This window comes from Phocoena phocoena, chromosome 6 (genome assembly GCF_963924675.1).
Source record: "Phocoena phocoena chromosome 6, mPhoPho1.1, whole genome shotgun sequence".
Classification (NCBI taxonomy): Eukaryota; Metazoa; Chordata; class Mammalia; order Artiodactyla; family Phocoenidae; genus Phocoena; species Phocoena phocoena.
The window spans coordinates 38490158-38508552 of record NC_089224.1 but is presented as its reverse complement, the minus strand read 5'-3'; the positions used below and the strand labels follow the sequence as shown (position 1 = coordinate 38508552).

Here is an 18395-nt window from a genome sequence, read left to right as displayed (position 1 = left end):
AGCTATGGGGCTGATTCCTGGTTGTAATTCTAGGGACCTTTAGGATTTTCCCAATTACCAGTTTTTATCCAATGCTGGCCCTGTCCTTAACAGACAGGCATATGAACTAGCTGACGTAAGTCAGAGAAACCAGGTTGATAAGTTTGAATGACTATATTAAAATTCCTCAGCAAATCTGTGAGGATCTTCGGTTACTTTGGGAAAATCTTTGACTATGGCTCATGTTTCAGCTTTAGTTCAGGGAAAATAAGAAATTAAAGGTTTAGCTTCTGCATCCTCAAAAGATTTATTTTTAAGTGGACAGGTTCTGATAAGATCAGAGGAAAAGTGAGTGGGGAGAGTTTCAGAGAAAAGGGACGTTTGGTGAGAGAATTAGGATGGGTGAACTGAAGGTAGAGAGGAGATGTAGGTGGCATAGAAGTGAAGGAGAAATATGGTGTCAGAGGCAAAATCTGACCATGGGGAGCCAAGAAAGTCAAGATGGCATCAGAGGTGGAGCCTGAGACAAAGAAGCCAAGGAAGCCAACTCATCTTTCTTTAATCATTTTAAAGTTTAATCATTTGTTTGCCTCAGCTAATCTCATTTTGCACATTGTCAATTTTTGGCTCGTGATAATATCTGGAAGCCTTGAAATACCAATGAAATAGTCATGCCATTCATTTCTGGAAATTTTAGAGCAACTGTAGTCCAATTCAGTTTCAAGAAAATTGAGTTTGGGGATTTCAAGTATTCCCCATAAGGGCCATTGATATTCTGAATTGTCTTTGGTCAGGTCGGTCCATTTAGTTAGAAATGTGCATGAGGAAAGATCTTGATTTATCAACATACAATTGGCTGGAGTCCCTATGGGGTGGGCCAGCCCTCAAAATACTTAGAAAACTGGGATCTCCTTTGTCAGAGGCTTTTCTCTTGACTAAAAGAACGATTTTCAAACAACTTAAACAGTTTATAGCTCAAACAGCTCAATTCAAATAGCTTGCAACTCAAATAGCCTGAAGCCCTTATAACAGCCAGTTCTAAGGGAACAGTTTGGTCCTAGAGTATCTAAGCCAAAGGCTTTTTAGCCACTTCCCATAGAACAGCCCCTATTCCAAAGGAATGGGCCGACTCCTGAACAGGCACAGTTTCAGTGAAACAGCACTGATTTCCAAAGGATGGGCTGCAGCCTTCTCAGCCAGTTTTAGTTGAAAGAGTCTAATCTCAAAGCCAGACCAAAGTGTGAAAAATACTCACATACAGTCGAAAGTCTTAATCAGAAAGGATGAAACCTTAAACTAGATCTCAGATAAAGCCTGGAGGGTAGGGACATCAGATCAAGGAGAAAGACATATCTTCAAACTCCAGGGTAGCCAGAAAAGCACTGATCAGCAAAGGGCTTGCTTTTGGGTACTGCACCTGTTTGCTCACCAACCCCAGAGCTGTCAGGGGTCTTCTCTAGGCACTGTACAGGCCACCAAAATGTTGACCTGAAACAAAGACTGCAGAGATTTCTCCAGCAATGACTTTCAATTTTGGATCTGCAACAATGGCAAGCCACGTGCAAGTGCCTGCATGGCAAGGGCAGGAAACTGCTTTTATGGTGGAGAAAAGGAATTTGGGACGGCTGTAGTAAACAAAAGAGTCCATGGCTTTTCATTGGCTGAGACCTTGCCAGGAAAGAAGAGGAGTCTTTCTTCTTTCTGTCCGGCACAGCTATCATCGTAGGGAGTGAGAGCTCCCCCTTCTGGTCTCCTGACTCTATTTAATTGAGGGTTCTGTTTATGAATTTTACAATATGAAGAAAAGTGTTATCACAGTGTTAGTCATTTTAGAGATTCAATGATCTGAATTTAATATGATATTTTAAGTGCATATGAATCCTAATTTGGGGGAAAAATAGAATGCATATCTTTTATTTCCCATACTCTTTAAATTTGGAATATGAATTTATATTTTATTAAGTTGCTCACAAAAATGAATGACATATTAATGCAAGAAGGGGTTTAAGTTCTCAGTACAAAATGTCCACTGAAGAAAATCCTCACCCAGACGATATTTCTTCAGATTGAATAATTTCTGCTGAGGTCTCAAGCTGGTTTTCCATGAATTCCCAGAATATTTCAACCCAGCATCAGCTAACACTTCCACAGAGACCTAATGGCCTTTGCCCATACTTCTCCTGTCTAGATCCCACCCTTCCTTGGGGGCCTAGGTTAATCATTTCTGTGTCTTACTAGCTCAGACCCCTCTGAAATTCTGTAGCAAGAAATTCTGAATTCTTGTTCTGTGTGCCTGCCACCATCCTCAGAAGTAAAGACAGAGGAAAGAGTGTGAAATTACATCAACACAGAAAACCGGTAAGGATATTTATTAGTAACTGTATACATGGACATATATGTGATAACTATACAGAGCACGTTTCCTTCTCAAATGATCTAATACCTCATAGAGAGTAAAGAAAACCACTCATTAATTTATGCATGTGTAGAATATCTCTGTGTGCGGGGACAAGGGATACAAAGTTGAAGTTATTTACTTTCAAAGGACTCACATTTTAGATGAAATACACAGACTAAGAAATACTGTAGTATGCCCTCATGTACTTCTGCATAATGTACTCTGCATACTGGTGGCCAGTAAGAGATGTCTGAGGAAAGCAGAGAATTTCTGTATCATGGCTTTGCGCACTTTCTTCTGTCTCTTTCCTGATTCTCAATGTGGCCACCACTCTGCTCAGTTTCAAAGGGGAAGGTGAGAAGAGATAAAAACTTAATCCCTCTGGGGGAAGGGTCAAAAGGAGGAATTTAGTAGAGATCACAGGTTTAGACCAAGAACCTCTCAATGAACTGTTGGAATGAATCTGCTGATTCAGCTGCAAAGTCTTTTTTATTGATGGTAAGAGAGCATGCTCTGATCATCCTAGAGATGCCACAGGTCTACCTCAAAGCCTGTTTGGAACATACAAACTCATAGGGAACATTCTTGTCCTTACAAACAGCTGAATGTGTAGACATGATGATTTTGGAGATGTCTTTTTAGAAGGTCTCATTGGTCCCTTTATAAAACTAATTTCAGTTGCCTGACTTCTGAACTAACTCCAGTAGTTTCTTTTTAACCAAGGCTGTAAGTTTGTAGATTCATGTCAGCCTCAGCGATTGTTGTGGTTCTGCAGTCTGTATTTTTTTGTGACAGGTTCCTTTGCAGGTCAAACCATTGGTCATGCTGTAAGAAAACTCATTTAACTTAGTCTTACCCAGCATTTATCAAGTTATTTGATCATGGATTTCTACTATGGTGGAATAAAAGTTAATATCTTGATGGGATCTTGTTTCCTAGGAAAATACTTGGGGAAATGCTGAGTTAGAAAATGGGGAAATGAAAATATTAATAATCAGAAATGGAGGATTTGAGCTAAAAGTTTTGAAAAGCTGAATCTCCTAAGCAGAAGCTGAGACACTTTGGGGTGCTAGGTGTTTATTAGGTCATCAGTGCCTGTGAAAGAAGGGGAGGAAGTAGGAATAGGCAAAGGGAGTTGTTGAATTATGAACCGGGTCTGACAAAGCCCTAACCAGAATGATGAAGAACTCTGAGCAATGCCATCAGAACTGTCCCACGTTGAGTCAGAACTGCTGGGCCTTTACATGTCTACCTTGCTCAGTTACCAGGTGGTTGCTAGGGAAAACAGTGTGACTTCAGATGGTTCTCTGTAGCAGCAGCAGACACTGAAGTAGATGACAACAGGTGGCTGTCTACTGACAATGCTCCCTACACCTGGGTAGCAAGTCCTTCCTTGGAAAGGAATTTGGGAAGTTCATTCGTCTTTGTGTCTACCATAGTCCTCACTGGTGCTAAGTTCCACTTCTTCATATATATCCTGAGAGCAGCTCCTACAGGATTTCTATAGGCTTCTTCTCCTGAGGGGAGTGATGGTCCTTGGAAACAGACAACTCAGAATGTGTGCTCCTTTTCCGATTGGAGTAGAAATGAATGCATTGACCAAATCAAAGCACCTACGGTTTATAATTCAGTTGGGCGCTTGCCGTATTTACTGGTGAAAGTGAACTCCCTTTGTAGAGCAGGACCCTTCAGAGCACAAACTGTAGTTACAGAAAGCACAAAGTCTCCCAGGGGGTCATCAGAAGTGAACGTAAACGAGACCGCTCCTACTTCCACCACTTGATTTCTGGACTTACATATTCATCCATATTCATCCATATTTGGTGACACTGTGCCGTTCAAAATTTTTTCTTTCAATGCACTCTGGAGGCGTTAGAAAATAACGCCTCTGAGCTTGTGCTTCATCTGTACCTTCACAGCCATTTCAGTGCTCTGTCAGGCCAGCAGCTTCTGGGTAGTGGCGTATGTGGATAGTGTGGTCATGAGCCTCTTCCCACACTTTGTCTCCTGTAAAATGTTCCCCTGGTCTCCATGAGATGCTGTGGGACTCCATGCCAAGGGACAAACACGCTGTAAGACCTCACACAGCTGTGCTAAATTCTGGGAGTAAGTAAGGAAAACACACTCCCAGAATATCTGTCTATTGTTATGAGAACCAATGTCTACACCTTCCGGCATGGAAGGAGCAAAGTTGGTCTCCTTGAAAATGGTGCCATATTGGGAGCTAAGACTTGTTTTCTATTGCCAGTATGTTGTACAATGGGTCTTAACAATAGCTAGAGCAGCCTTGGTGATTGGAAGCCCTTGTTGTTGAGTATATGTATAGCTTCTGCTATGGTCTGAATGTATCCCCCCAAATTCATATGTTGAAAAATTAGTGCCCAAAGTGATGGGCACTTTGGGAGGTGATTAGATCATGAGGGAAGAACCCTCATGAATGGGATTAGTGCTCTTATGGAGAGTTAGCTCACTCTGTGAAGATACACTGAGAAGTCTGCAACCCAGAAGAGGACCCTCACCTGACCATGCTGGCACCCTGATCTCAGACTTCCAGCCTACAGAACTCTGAGAAATACACTTATATTGTTAATAAGCTACCTTGTCTATGGTATTTTGTTATGGCAGCCAGAATGGAGCTTCTATATCTGTCACCTTGACCACTTCATTTATATTCCCATTGTGCCTTACCTTGAAGTGGCTATTGACAGAAATCACTGACAATGTCAGGTGTTTATTTACTTCTTCCCTGATAAATGTTCTCTGGCGGCTGTTCGTGTGTACTATAAAGATCTTCACACAATGCCCACCTCCATGTGCTCAGCTGTATTCCTCTACTCAAGATCTGTCTATTCCCTAATCTTGTATTTTTTCCCTCTCTGGACCCTGATCAGCTGACCAGGCCATTTACTATTATCCCGAACATCCTTATGTAGTCTAACCTTGGGTTACTTCTTTTTCAACACAGAGTAAATGACCAGTGGCACTGCCCAAAATTCTGCCCATGGGAAGGATTTTTCCTCATGGCAGTCTTTCAAGGCCCCCCCAAGTGAGGTTGTGACGCAACTAACATCCATTGTTGACTTTAACCACTATAGTGAGCCAACATACTCATAATCCAAGTTTGGGCCTTGTTGTTCTTCTTTAGCTTGTCATGTGGGAGCCCTGAGATGACCATAGTTGTAAGCTCAGGAGTAGGCACTGGTGCAAAGTGATGGATACCGCTGTGGTCTGAGTTTCCTATTTATGCAGATTTCTTGTACCCTATGGTCCTTCTCATGGTCAATTTGGGATATATTTTTTTCATTTTATGCCGAATTACTGCTGGCCTACCTAAACTAATGACTCGGGCTGACAGACTTAGCTCTGGAAGGGTAGTTGTAGATCCAGGGTCATTGACTCTCTGTGGTCAGGTGTTCTGTCCCTACTAGGCCCCCAAACAGCGTTCCACAGGTTGTTTTATAAAAGGTGTGTGATTGTTTGCTTTATTTGCCATGATCTTGCTCCAGAATCCCTGGGGTTTCTTGGGAAGACATATTATTTTCTCTGGTTGAATGCTATGATCTTGATCCAGAATCCCAGGGTCCTGCATTGTGATTTTTCCTCTGGGGCTTGCCACAAATCCCACACTTCATCATCTCCAGCCACGACATCTCCAGTAATGTAGGTGCTGCCAAATCATGCAACTCAAGTATCAGGGCTTCTTACACTGTAACCTGGATCTGCTGCAGAGCCCTTTCCTGCTCTGGGATCCTTTCAAAGTTGGCAGCATCTCACTTCATTCAGTATAAGGGCCTGAGAAGTATTCTGAGGTGTGTAACATGCTGCCACCAGAATCTGAAGAAATGAACTGGGTACTGTGCTTTTGTTTTCATGGTAGGATATGCAAAATGAAATTGTTTTTCTTCTACTGTGGAGATGATCCAGCATACACATGACCACTGGGTCTTTAAAAAGTTGTCTGAATGTTGTTGGAATTTTCACTCTGGGTAGGATTATCTTCCACTCTCCAGAATATCAATGTGGGGCTTGTACCAGATGCCAAATATGTCACTCCAAAGTATACATATGCTGACCAGGTAAGTGCCACTGGGAGGTCTGTAGACCCAGTGGGACCACTAAGCTGCCTATTTACCACTTGGCCTGCAGATAATATCTCTTTTATAAGGGCCCTAATGCTAGTGAGGGCTCTGGGTACCAGTGCCAACCCAGACACTGTGTCCAACATTCCTCAGAATTTCTAGATTTCTCCCTTTTTCAGAGGTACAGTTACTTGAACAGTCATAGGTCACTTTGGAAAAGTACTGGAAAAATTACACACATTACCATGTGTACTTGCCATGATGTTTCAGGGTCCTTCTTCCTAGAAACATGGACACATTACAGTCAATGCGTTCCGCATCTGAAAACTGGTTCTGTTCTAAAATAAAACAAGGAACCATGACTTTTATGGAATGGCTGCTATCAGCTACTCAGTCACCCATTCTTATTTCCTCTGATGTTAAAGGTACCCATCTATTTTGCCCCTAAGTAAAATGTTCTCTTTTGATCATGTCAGTAACACTCTACAGATCAGACCCCCTTGGCTGCCACTCCAAACGTATAAGTCATTACAATAATAGTAACCCCTTCCCTTCTGGTGCTTAAACAACGCCATTTGACCTCTCTACTTTTTCAGTATTATAGCATCTTCACTGATATCAGTGAGCCAAGTTCTGTAACAACCTCTCTTATCATCATCATCAACAGCCTGTCTCACCATCCAGAGACGAAGCCACAACTAAAACTTTTAGTGGTACTTATGTTCCTCTTGACTTTGCATTCTTTATGGCCTTGGTATGTGGTGTGTCCTCTGGGTTTTTCTGTGGAATACAATCATCTGGAGGCTTTTTAGGGAATACATTGTATAGCCATTCCCAAATGCCCACTTCCCTAATACTTTTAATCCCTTCCCTTACCATTTACCATGGCAGTTCTGTCCTTTCAACTTTCTTCAATACAGGCATCACTTTTTCTATGCTTCTAAGTAAGTTTCATCCTAGCTGCAAGTTTGCAGCTCCTACTCTTTGCCAAAGTGTAAACAAAGTGTCTTGTGAGTATACTCCCAAATTCTTTAGCACCTTCAGAACCTGGTACTGTCTTTACTCTCTTAGCTCCTACCATTACGTGCTGGCTAGGTCTTGCAACTATTTTGTGGTATAATCTTCTTTCTCCTATGTCAGGCCTACCAATGCCCCAGCAAGGTTTCATTGTAAACTAACCCCAGTTATTGGCATTGTGGCCATGAGGAGAGGTGAGATTAAATCCTGAGAAGGTAACTTGACTTTTAAAGATAGAAGCCTCTGCAGTTTCTTCTACTATGGGAGTAGGATATATTGTTTGTAGTATGTGTATGGGGAGTGTAGGGAAAGGCAGGGAGATTTTTCAAGCTCAGAAGTTTAGGAGGAGGCTGGGGAGTCAAAATACAGAGGGGCATGCACTCAGATATGATCGGTTCATCTAGAGGATAGACCTAGAGGTCGAAGCCTCAAATTTTTCCAAGTAGGGCCTTGACCTTGGCATAGCAGACTCTCCTTGGTCTGGCATTTAATTTTCTTTGCAGTTAGGTCACTCATACATCCAATACTCAAAATCATTAGTCCATCCCCTTCTACTGGGACACCGTCCCATTCATTTCTGGTAAAAATGTTAACAACTGAACTGCCACCTACGTCAAGGACAATTTGTGCCCTTTTGTTCCACCCCTACCCCCATCACCACCACCAGGGCTGGGGTCTTTATCTAACAGGACAGTCAGTAATCCACAACTCCATCTTATTGCCCACATTCTTTTTTTTTTTTTTTTTTTTGCGTTACGCGGGCCTCTCAATGCTGTGGCCTCTTCCGCCGCGGAGCACAGGCTCCGGATGCGCAGGCCCAGCGGCCATGGCTCACGGGCCCAGCCGCTCCGCGGCATGTGGGATCTTCCCGGACCGGGGCACGAACCCGCGTCCCCTGCATTGGCAGGCGGACTCTCAACCACTGCGCCACCAGGGAAGCCCTGCCCACATTCTTGAACCAGTCCTGGTATCTACTGCCTCAGTTTGGATGCCTATGAAATGGATGCTAAGAAAATATACAGTGCAAGTTTATTGCTGAGCAATACCTGTGAAAGGAAGGAGGAAGGAACTGTAGTGGACAGAGGGAGGAAGTGTGATGGGGGAGGTGAGCACAAAAGCCTTGGTTAACCCACTGTGGAGCATTGGAGTGAGGAGTGCCTGTCTGAGCTGTTCCACATCAGATTGAAGTGGCTCACTGCTGCTGAAGTAGACTCTGAAGGAGCAGACAGCTGGAAACCATCTGCCAACTGCAGTCTGTATATGCACTCTGTTACCTTGAAGGAGGATCATGTCTACCACAGAGGTGGAAAAAATTCTCTAAAGGAAATATTACCTTCCTTCTTTATCTTTATATACAGCCAGACAGATAAGAAACTATCTTAACTTTGAAAGACTTTACTAAAGGAAAGTATAAAGCCCCCCTATAACATTTTATTTCAAAACTCTGCTGGCTAAAAGTACGCTAGGTTAAAGAAAGCAACTTTTGGGGAGGCTGTACTGAAAACACTTATTTTTCCTCCCTGACGATGCAGAGAATTATATGGCTGAATACACTGTGAGTGTAATTCACCAGACTCTTATTGTTAGGGCAACCGTCTCGCAAGCCAAGCACTAAGTGTGCCTAGAGATAATATTTCTTTGAAGAACACTGCAAAGTTCTTGCCTTAAAGATAGGTAATGGCCCTACCAAATGCAACACAGATTTTGTGCAGAGAAAATGTCAAAACCTCCCAAACAAATCGACTTAAAATGGTAGATGTGATGAATTTCCATGTGGTTTCCTATATTTCTCTTTCAGAATTTAGTCTCAGATGTTGTATATTATTGGTTCATATTTGATATTTACTTCCAAATATTTCCAAAACCATAACCATCCCTCCCCGCAGGGAGGATACTGGAAGTCAAGAAGCTTTACTTTGAGTTTCATAAATATAATTTCATGGATTAGATGACATTTTGTAATACAGGGATATTTGTGATTTTTAACTCTTCATGATGCAATAGTATGTGAGAGTGCCTCTATTTTGTTCAGTTCAGCCCCAATTTTTTTGTAATTTCTATGTGGTAGGCATTATATTAGGTGCTGGGAAAACACAGATAAATAAGATACGGAAAATACACTATTAGCTGCTCAAAGGGATGCAATGTGTGAGATTAAAATGGGCTTTTAGCATGTAAGGGTGTAAATTACACCCTGAGCCTCTTTCCTTAGGAGATGTATATGGAAGGAGCAACAAAACATCATTATCTGGATTCTCTTTATCTTAAGCTGATCCTTGTACATTATCCTTGTATACACGATCAAACATGAATCCTTATTGTCTCTGTAGGGCTAAAGGCTCACTCTCTTAGGGCTCAAGCTATAACGTATCAAAGGATCTAATCAGAAGGGAACTGTGGGAGTGTTTGTAACCAAGTCCCCTCTACCCGCCACTCCTTAGTCCTTCATAGGAAAGAGCAGTTGTGCATAGTATGCCTTGAACCAGAACCTCTCTCAAAACCAAGCAGATATAAACAGTATCACACAAATCCTATCATGTCTTTTAATTTTGTATGTGTTATGACAACACATCAATTTGTAGGAGGTTTTGAGTCATTGATGTTACTGAGTTTTCTATCTGGAGCTACCCACAGATATGAAGAAATGGAAAGGAAATAGTTCATACACTTATTTCTGGGATCAATAATCTCAGAGTCTGACTGATTAGCGTTTTCAAATGCTGTCACAGTTGATTACAGAACCCTGAGAATAAAGGTGTAGGTGGTGCAGGAAAGACTATTGTTCTCACTGTGAACTCTGATTTTTTTCTTTTAGGTTGCAGAATGAAAAGCCTAAGGGAAAATGTAGGTCAAGTGCTCTTATCCCCTTGCAACTCTTATAAGAGCAATCACCAAATCACAGTGACTGGGCCTGATTTCTAATGATGGGAAGGAAGAGAAAGGCAATAGGTGAAAAAGCAATGGGCAACTGTTTTTAACTCATATTTTAAAATACAAGGCAGCATAAATCATATTTTTTTCAAATTATGAATATATTTGATAGATTTAACCTAATTTGACTTTGGTTATTATGAGATGACTCTCAGCTTCTTATGAGATGACTTTGGGTTATTATCATATTAACATGACAAAGTGAGAAAAGGAGAAATTGAAACATGTTTATAAGGCACCATGTTTAATGTGCTCTAATTCTCTAATTAACACACAGCCCTTTACCAAATAATTATTTCCTAAACATGTGGATGTTTAAGATGGGAGAGATGCTTTGTTCATTAGTATAATTATGGTAAAATCAGATCCACTTAATTTCTTGTTTATATATATTATATTAATTTAAAAAACAATGTATAAGAATTTGGAGTATTTCATACTACCTCAAAATCAGACATATTTGTTATCTAAGTGAACTTTTCTCATATCTCAAGAATAATATTATTTTAATTGGGACAGTTATTAATATTATAATTAAATATATAACAAAACTTCCTATTGTATTAGAATTGGCTATGATGACTCTGCAGTGCTAATATATCATGTTAGAAATGTGAGTATAATTAGAAAATTGACGCAAAAACTCTCTTTCAGTAAGTTTTTTTTTAAAAAACTGCCTTCAATTTTGAGCCAGGCCTGGATATTTAATTTGAATTTTATGGTACACGGTGTTGACAAAAATATTCTAGTTTGAGGAAATGATATGTCATATTATGAGATTAGTGTAAAGTTTTCTTTTTTTTTAAACACCTTTATTGGAGTATAATTGCTTTACAATGGTGTGTTAGTTTCTGCTTTATAACAAAGTGAATCAGTTATACATATACATATGTTCCCATATCTCTTCCTTCTTGGTAGTGTATGTATGTCCATGCCTCTCTCTTTGTCCCATCTTACCCTTCCCCCTCCCCGTGTCTTCAAGTCCATTCTCTACGTCTGCATCTTTATTATAATCTCCAAAATTTACAAGCAGCTCAATATCAAAAAAACAAACAATCCAATCCAAAAATGGGCAGAGGACCTAAATAGACCTTTTGCCAAAGAAGATATACAGATCACCAACAAACACATGAAAGGATGCTCAACATCACTAATCATTAGTGTAAGGCCAACTGGCCCGAGGCAGGGGAACACAATCAGATTCACAGGTTGCATCAGATCGAAATTCTCCTGACCACCCACTTCCAGAAACTGCCCTGGAGACATTCCGGACCACCCAGTTCCAGGAACTGACCTGGGGACTTTGAACCCAGCCCAGCCTTCCCGCCTTTCGAGGGGCGGGACTAACTGTCCCCCAGGATACCTGAAAAGATCACCAAATAAGGAATACCCTGCGCCCTCCCAGATTCACCACACCACTTTCCCTTCTTCCCCTATAAAATCTTGCCCAACCCTCGCCCGGGTGTGACTTCTCTGGCCCCTTTCTCTCAGACCAGTGAACCTCGCCCGGGAATAAAGCTCACTTGAAGCTTTCCTCTGTTTCGCGGTGCCGTTTGTTAAGATCCGACCTTACAATTAGAGAAATGCAAATCAAAACTACAATGAGTTATCACCTCACACCAGTCAGAATGGCCATCATCAAGAAATCTACAAACAATAAATGCTGGAGAGGGTGTGAAGAAAAGGGAACCCTCTTGCACTGTTGGTGGGAATGTAAATTGATACAGCCACTATGGAGAACAGTATGGAGGTTCCTTAAAAAACTAAAAATAGGGCTTCTTCCCTGGTGGCGCAGTGGTTGAGAGTCCGCCTGCCGATGCAGAGGACGCATGTTTGTGCCTCGGTCCGGGAGGATCCTACATGCCGCGGGGCGGCTGGGCCCGTGAGCCATGGCCGCTGAACCTGCGCATCCGGAGCCTGTGCTCTGCAACGGGAGAGGCCACAACAGTGGGAGGTCCGCGTACTGCAAAAAAAAACACAAAAAACCCCAAAAAACTAAAAATAGAACCACCATAGTGTAAAGTTTTGAAGGCAATCTGATGGGAAGCAAAGTGTTGGAGGTTGAGGGCACAGGTTGTTGTAGAGATGCAAACGTAGGAGAAGATGCAGAGATAATGGAATGGGAAGACAGGTCATATTTATATTTTCTTTTATCTGTTTTATCATTTTGCCATTATTTGGTCCAAAAGACATATACCTGGACACACCTTTTGAAAATCAGAACACAGTGGAGGGGAGAAGAAACTATACAGAATCAAGGGCACAATCTTGAGAAAATCACTCCCACTCTCTGAGGGTTCCCACTAACTCATTTGGAAAAGAAGATGTTGGATTTTAGTGATTTTTCAACTCTAAGGTTTCTGCATAGTAGCACAGCATAATGCATTAGGAAACACACTGCAAGAAATTTGTTCCCTAATGAGTTGGATAATATTTGGAAACATTACAAGATTTTCCCTTATTCATATTTTTCTTCTGCTCTGATGACTAGTTCTTGAGGCTGAGATTTGTTTTCTCAGCAAAGGGAGGAACAAATACTACCAAGATAAGGAAAAGAATGACACTGAAGGGCAATTTCTACTGGAAAAGAATGGAAAACAGAATACTCTTTTTGTACTGGGGAAAGAAATTGGAGGAGAGGGAATGAGAGAGAGCCAAGTGGCTATACTCAATATCTTATGTAACTGATACTCCACCATTCATTGGAGTTAAATTTTAGGGAGGGAGGGCTAGAAAGAACATGATAAGTTTGGGGGTGATACCTTGCTTCTCAGGTATAGTCTGGTAATGTTGTAGAGAAGCTCAGCACTCACCTTTCCCTGTTCCAACAGCTGGAGAATTTGAATTTATTCAAGGAAAAAAAAAAGATAAAAAGAGACATAGAAAATCCAGAGTTAATTGAAATTAAAATAAATTGCTGTTGATTGGTGTTTTTACGTCAGTATCTTTTAAACTGTAGCCGTAACATATTGGTGAATCTTGAAATCAATTTGTGGGTTAAAAATAGCATAAAGTAAAAAAAATACAAGTGTATCCCACATGGTGTTAAGTGTTGTTTGGCGAAATATGAGGTTCAGTTTTATATCAATAGTCAAATATTTCTATCTCTAAATCTATCTCTATCCTCACACATACATATTTATACTTCTGTTACACTACATCACAGTGAGAAAAAAAGTATTTCTTACTGTGGGTGGATCGAAGTTAAAAACATGTTTAAACACAACTATGATATGTTTTTTAAACTGGAAGAGATTGTTACCTTGAATGGAAATTAAAGTTTTCTTTGTTACTATCAGATGAGAATGGAAGCTCCAGATTAAAGATGAAACCAGGTTTTGAAAACAAATTAATTTTTTCTCATGTCTGAATTTTTGTGTGTAAATTTTGACCCTAATACACTAAAAATAGTTCAAGTTCTTGAGTTTGTGTATAATTTACTACTTAAAAATACAGTGCAGTCTAGATTATACCTTAAATATCTTCACCTTCTCTTGTATTTTGACAAGGCTTCTCAAGTGAAAGAAAGTAGTAGTGTTAAAGGCACTTTATTAGGAATTGTTCTTAACCTGGGAAGTCCCCACAAATTTTGTGTGTTGCACTCTGTATCATTTGCCATTAGAGACAGGGTGGAAAATGTTGATTCTTCTTGCATTAGGAATCTCTTAAATTCCCGTCAACCTTAGCCTATTTGTCTGTCAAAACCTGAGAGGGAAGGAAGCAAGAGACAACTGTGACAGGATAAAATAAGGGAGAGGTCCTTGGAATTCTGCCTGTCCTTCTCCTCATTAGTTGTCTTGAGGTAATCAATGCCTACTCCCTCATCTGGTGACACACTTGCTGGTATCAATGTCTTCAGGACTTTAACACAACATATAGCAGTACTGCAGAGACAAAGAGCTGAGAAAAATAGGTAGAGATGAATTGGCCTCTGCCTTTCCAAATCCCCATGGATGATGAACTCCAACCTAAGCAGTGACTCCTCCCAAGGCTGCTTCTCTCTGGTTGTAGAGGGTAGAGCCTTGACCCGAAAGCTCTTTTGGTAAGGTTTCTGGTGCTTGAGGTTCTTCACACTAGCATGCATCTATCTCCCACTATTCTTGAACTCACAGGGCTTGATACAAATGAGGGTCTGGTCAATAGCCAAATCATCTTTTCATCTTTGCTTGACCAAAGAAGTAAATATCCCCAGAGAAATATGAGTATTATTATTATATTATGACTATTATTAAAATATAATTGATTTATAGCATTGTACTAGTTTCAAGTGTACAATATAATGATTCAGTATTTTTATAGATTATACTCCATTTAGGGTTATTATAAAATATTTGCAATATTCTCTGTGCTGTACAATATATCTTCATATCTTATCTATTTTATACATCATAGTAGTATATACCTCTTCATTCTCTACCCCTATCTTGCCCCTTCCTCATCCCTTTTCCCACTGGTAACCACTATTTTTTTTCTCTATATCTGTGAGTCTGTTTTTGTTTTGTTATATTATTCATTTGTTTTATTTTTTAGATTCTGCATATAAGTGAAAATATATGGTATTTGCCTTACTATACTTGACATGTTACTCTTCTGACCAAATCTTGAAATAAATATATCAAGTTCTCTGGAAAACTTTCAGATTTTTTATTGAAGTTTGCATTGAATTTACAAATCAATTTGTCTTCCTATCAATGTATGTGGTGTATCTCTCCATTTTTGTAGTCTCTTCTTCAATGTTTCTTAATAAAAGTTGTAAAATTTTCACAGTAAAAGGCCTGCCTGGCTTTGCTAAAATTATCTCTAAGGTAGTAGATATTTTCTAATACTATTATAAAAATATTTTTACTTATACTTCCCACTTATTTGTTTATAGAATATGGAAATGTAGTTGGCTTTTGTATACTAACTGTTATCCAGCTATCTTGACAAAACTTTTTTGCCTTCTAATAATTTGTAGATTATTTTGAATTTTCTGTAAATGGTAACATGATTGATAAAGAAACAGAGTTTTATTTCCTCCTCTCTGATCCCCATATCTCTAATTGTTCACCTTATTACACTGGCTATAATGTCAAATAAAAGTGAATAAAGGGACAATAGTGGGCAATCTTTTCTTTCTGAAAGTCCATTCATAAAACTTTTATTCTACTTACATTAACTTAATACATATGTTCTTAAAAATTTAATTGATATTGAAAACTTTATAAGAAATTAAGTAAACCTATCCATCATGTCAACTTATTTCTCTGTTAACTACTTTTATAGTCATTCAAGTACAGCACGAAAATGAAAAAAACCTAAAAAAAGTTAAATACAACTTTGTTTTACTACTGTGATTGACACTTATAAAGTAATGGATATTAGGAAATGCATTTTTACTGCATCTTTAATTGTACATTTGTTCTTAGATTGCCTAAAACATTTAGATACAAATAAGTGTAGCAAAAATAATGAAAGTAAAAAGCAGGCAACTTTACAAATTATGGAATATGAACCATTTCTGCCTTTATCCAAAGCAAACAGGGACACAACCTTCCCTAAAGGAACACTTCTGTACATGTAGTCAAAAGTGTGCAAATTGAGGTTGTGTATTCCACAGATACACTTGGTTCAACATACAATATCCATTGGTATATATATATTTGTACTACAGCCTTAAACTCTAAATCTTAAAGGACCCACAGTAACGACACCTCTGTCTAGAACCAATTACCCCTTCTATCTCCCACCAGGCAGTTTTTTTGCTTAGACATGGAAACAGTTTTCACACTGGCCCTTGTCAAGCCACAGTGTACCAAAAGTACTATGCCAAGCATTAATAACTTGCATAAAAATTCCGCATCACCATATTGAGCACCTCATAATGAAAACAGGTAAGTCCCTAAATGCTAACTGACCCTTCTTTTCTAGTATTAAACATAAAAACCACATGAGAAAGAAATTCAAATAGAAGTAATATAAAACTGTCACAAAGCATAAAAAACAGCTTGGATGAGAATGGTCTTTTGTAAATTTTAGGGTGATGCAGACAAAAGTTGAAAGGCTGATTAATTTTCCCAACTTTCTCCTGCGTTGGCTTTGTCTTCTTGGGTATCTGATGTGCACAATGTTACGTTGTCTCTCAGTCACTGCATTATTAGCCTCCTGTCTTTGTATGACTCTTCACTTAATGTAGCAATGGTTTCATCCAAAGTTGTCTTTGAAAGAAAGCAGGCTTTCTCAGAGGAGTTCAGATCTCAAAATAGAATACAGGGAAATTAAGGACAGATCCAATGTGATAGGAGGAGTCCATTACATATCCTTTTTGCTGATTTCAAAAGCCTCTTGGTACGCTTGTTGTGACTGATCCACAAACCCTTTCTTGTCACCAGTGGCAACCTCAGACATGTAACGGTAGTAGTCACCTTTCATTTTCAAATAGAAGTGTTTGCTCTCTGCTTGTGCAGCATTGGGATCAAGAACTCTTCCAAAAGAGACAGTACATCATTGCGGATGTACCCTAACCTTGGTCTCAACCTCCTCTCTTCGCAAGTCATCTGTTGTTTTGTTCAGCATCTTCTGTCTTTAACTCAGTACTTGAGATGACCCTCCAAAATGGCCTACAAATTCTTACAACATTTTTATAAGTAACTGAGAGAAGATTACCCTTCCCATTGGATAATTCAGCTCCTTGCTTAGTTACAGACTTCATGCAGGCTGCTGTGACATCACATTGCTCAGCCTGCTCAGCCAGTTTTTGTTTCTGATCCAGCTTATTTTCATTCATGACTGGATGTTTATGTCCAAAGTGGCTGTTGGAAGATGGATGGGGGCTCAGCAGTGTCTGACTTTTTGTTTCCAAAGATACTTTTGTCAGATTAATGATGTTCTCATCTATTCCTGAATTACTAAGAGGTTTTCTTTTTTAAGACATGAATTTAGGTTGAACTTTATCAAATACTTTCCCTGCACCTAACTGAAATAACCATATTGTTTTTCTCTTTTAATATCTTAATGTGGCAAATTATAGTCATGGATTGTTGAATCATAAGCCTGAGGAAGAGCAGTTTTATGCATTTTCTTTTCATATAATTTATTTTCTTTGTTATATGTACCCATACAAGTTTAATTGTAACCAAGCAGGGCCCTACTGGGCCTTCCTGTGACAGACCCCTCCCCCATATTCTCTGGTTTAGTTCCTCTCTTAAGTATTTAGGTAACAGTATCTGATGCACATTTCAAGAGTTGTTTTACAGTTACTAAAACCCCCACCAAAGGGAAGACATTAACTACTTGATGACCATGGGCACATAGCCTGCAGGCCTCCTGGAGACCAAGGATTGATAACGTTAACCCCTGTGGCATTGCCCTGCTACCTCACCATCAACCAATCACAGGACTACGCTGGTTATATAACCTGGGACTCCCCTCCCTCACCTGGCCTTTAAAAACACTTTCCTGAAACCTATCAGGGATTTCTGGTATGTTTGAACACTAGCTACCCTGGACTACTTGTTTGGCACGCTGCAATAAACGCTGCACTTTCCTTCACCACAACTCAGTGTCAGTAGATTGGCTTTACTGCGTGTGGGCGAACTGACATGTGTTTGGTTTGGTAACATACTTTTCAGTTCTTTTAAAATTTATTATAAAGTATACCATGCTATTTGTAATAATTTAGGACTTTTTACTAAAAATATATTGTTTAGGTTTATGTATATTATCACATTCATTCATTTTGACTGTTTCATATTTCATTGTGTAAGTAAATAATTTATTGTATGTTTGTTCATATCTATTATCAGAACTTTTTGTAAGCTATAGTAATAAAGATAACATGTAGCTGGCACAGGAATAGAAAACTGGCCAATGGAATAGAGAACCAAGAACTAGACTCACCCATTCATAGAACTTTAACTATGTCAGAGATGTCCTGTCTCATCAGTAAGGAAGGGTGGGAGGATTCAATAAGTGAAACTGAAAAACTGGCTATCCACAAAAATAAAATCATT

At 39.6% G+C, this 18395-nt stretch overlaps 1 pseudogene; it reads right to left on the bottom strand.

Moving 5' to 3' along the window:
• Positions 1-16451: 16451 nt before the first annotated feature.
• LOC136124288 (14-3-3 protein zeta/delta pseudogene) lies at positions 16452-17176 on the bottom strand (annotated as a pseudogene).
• Between the last annotated feature and the right edge of the window lie 1219 nt (positions 17177-18395).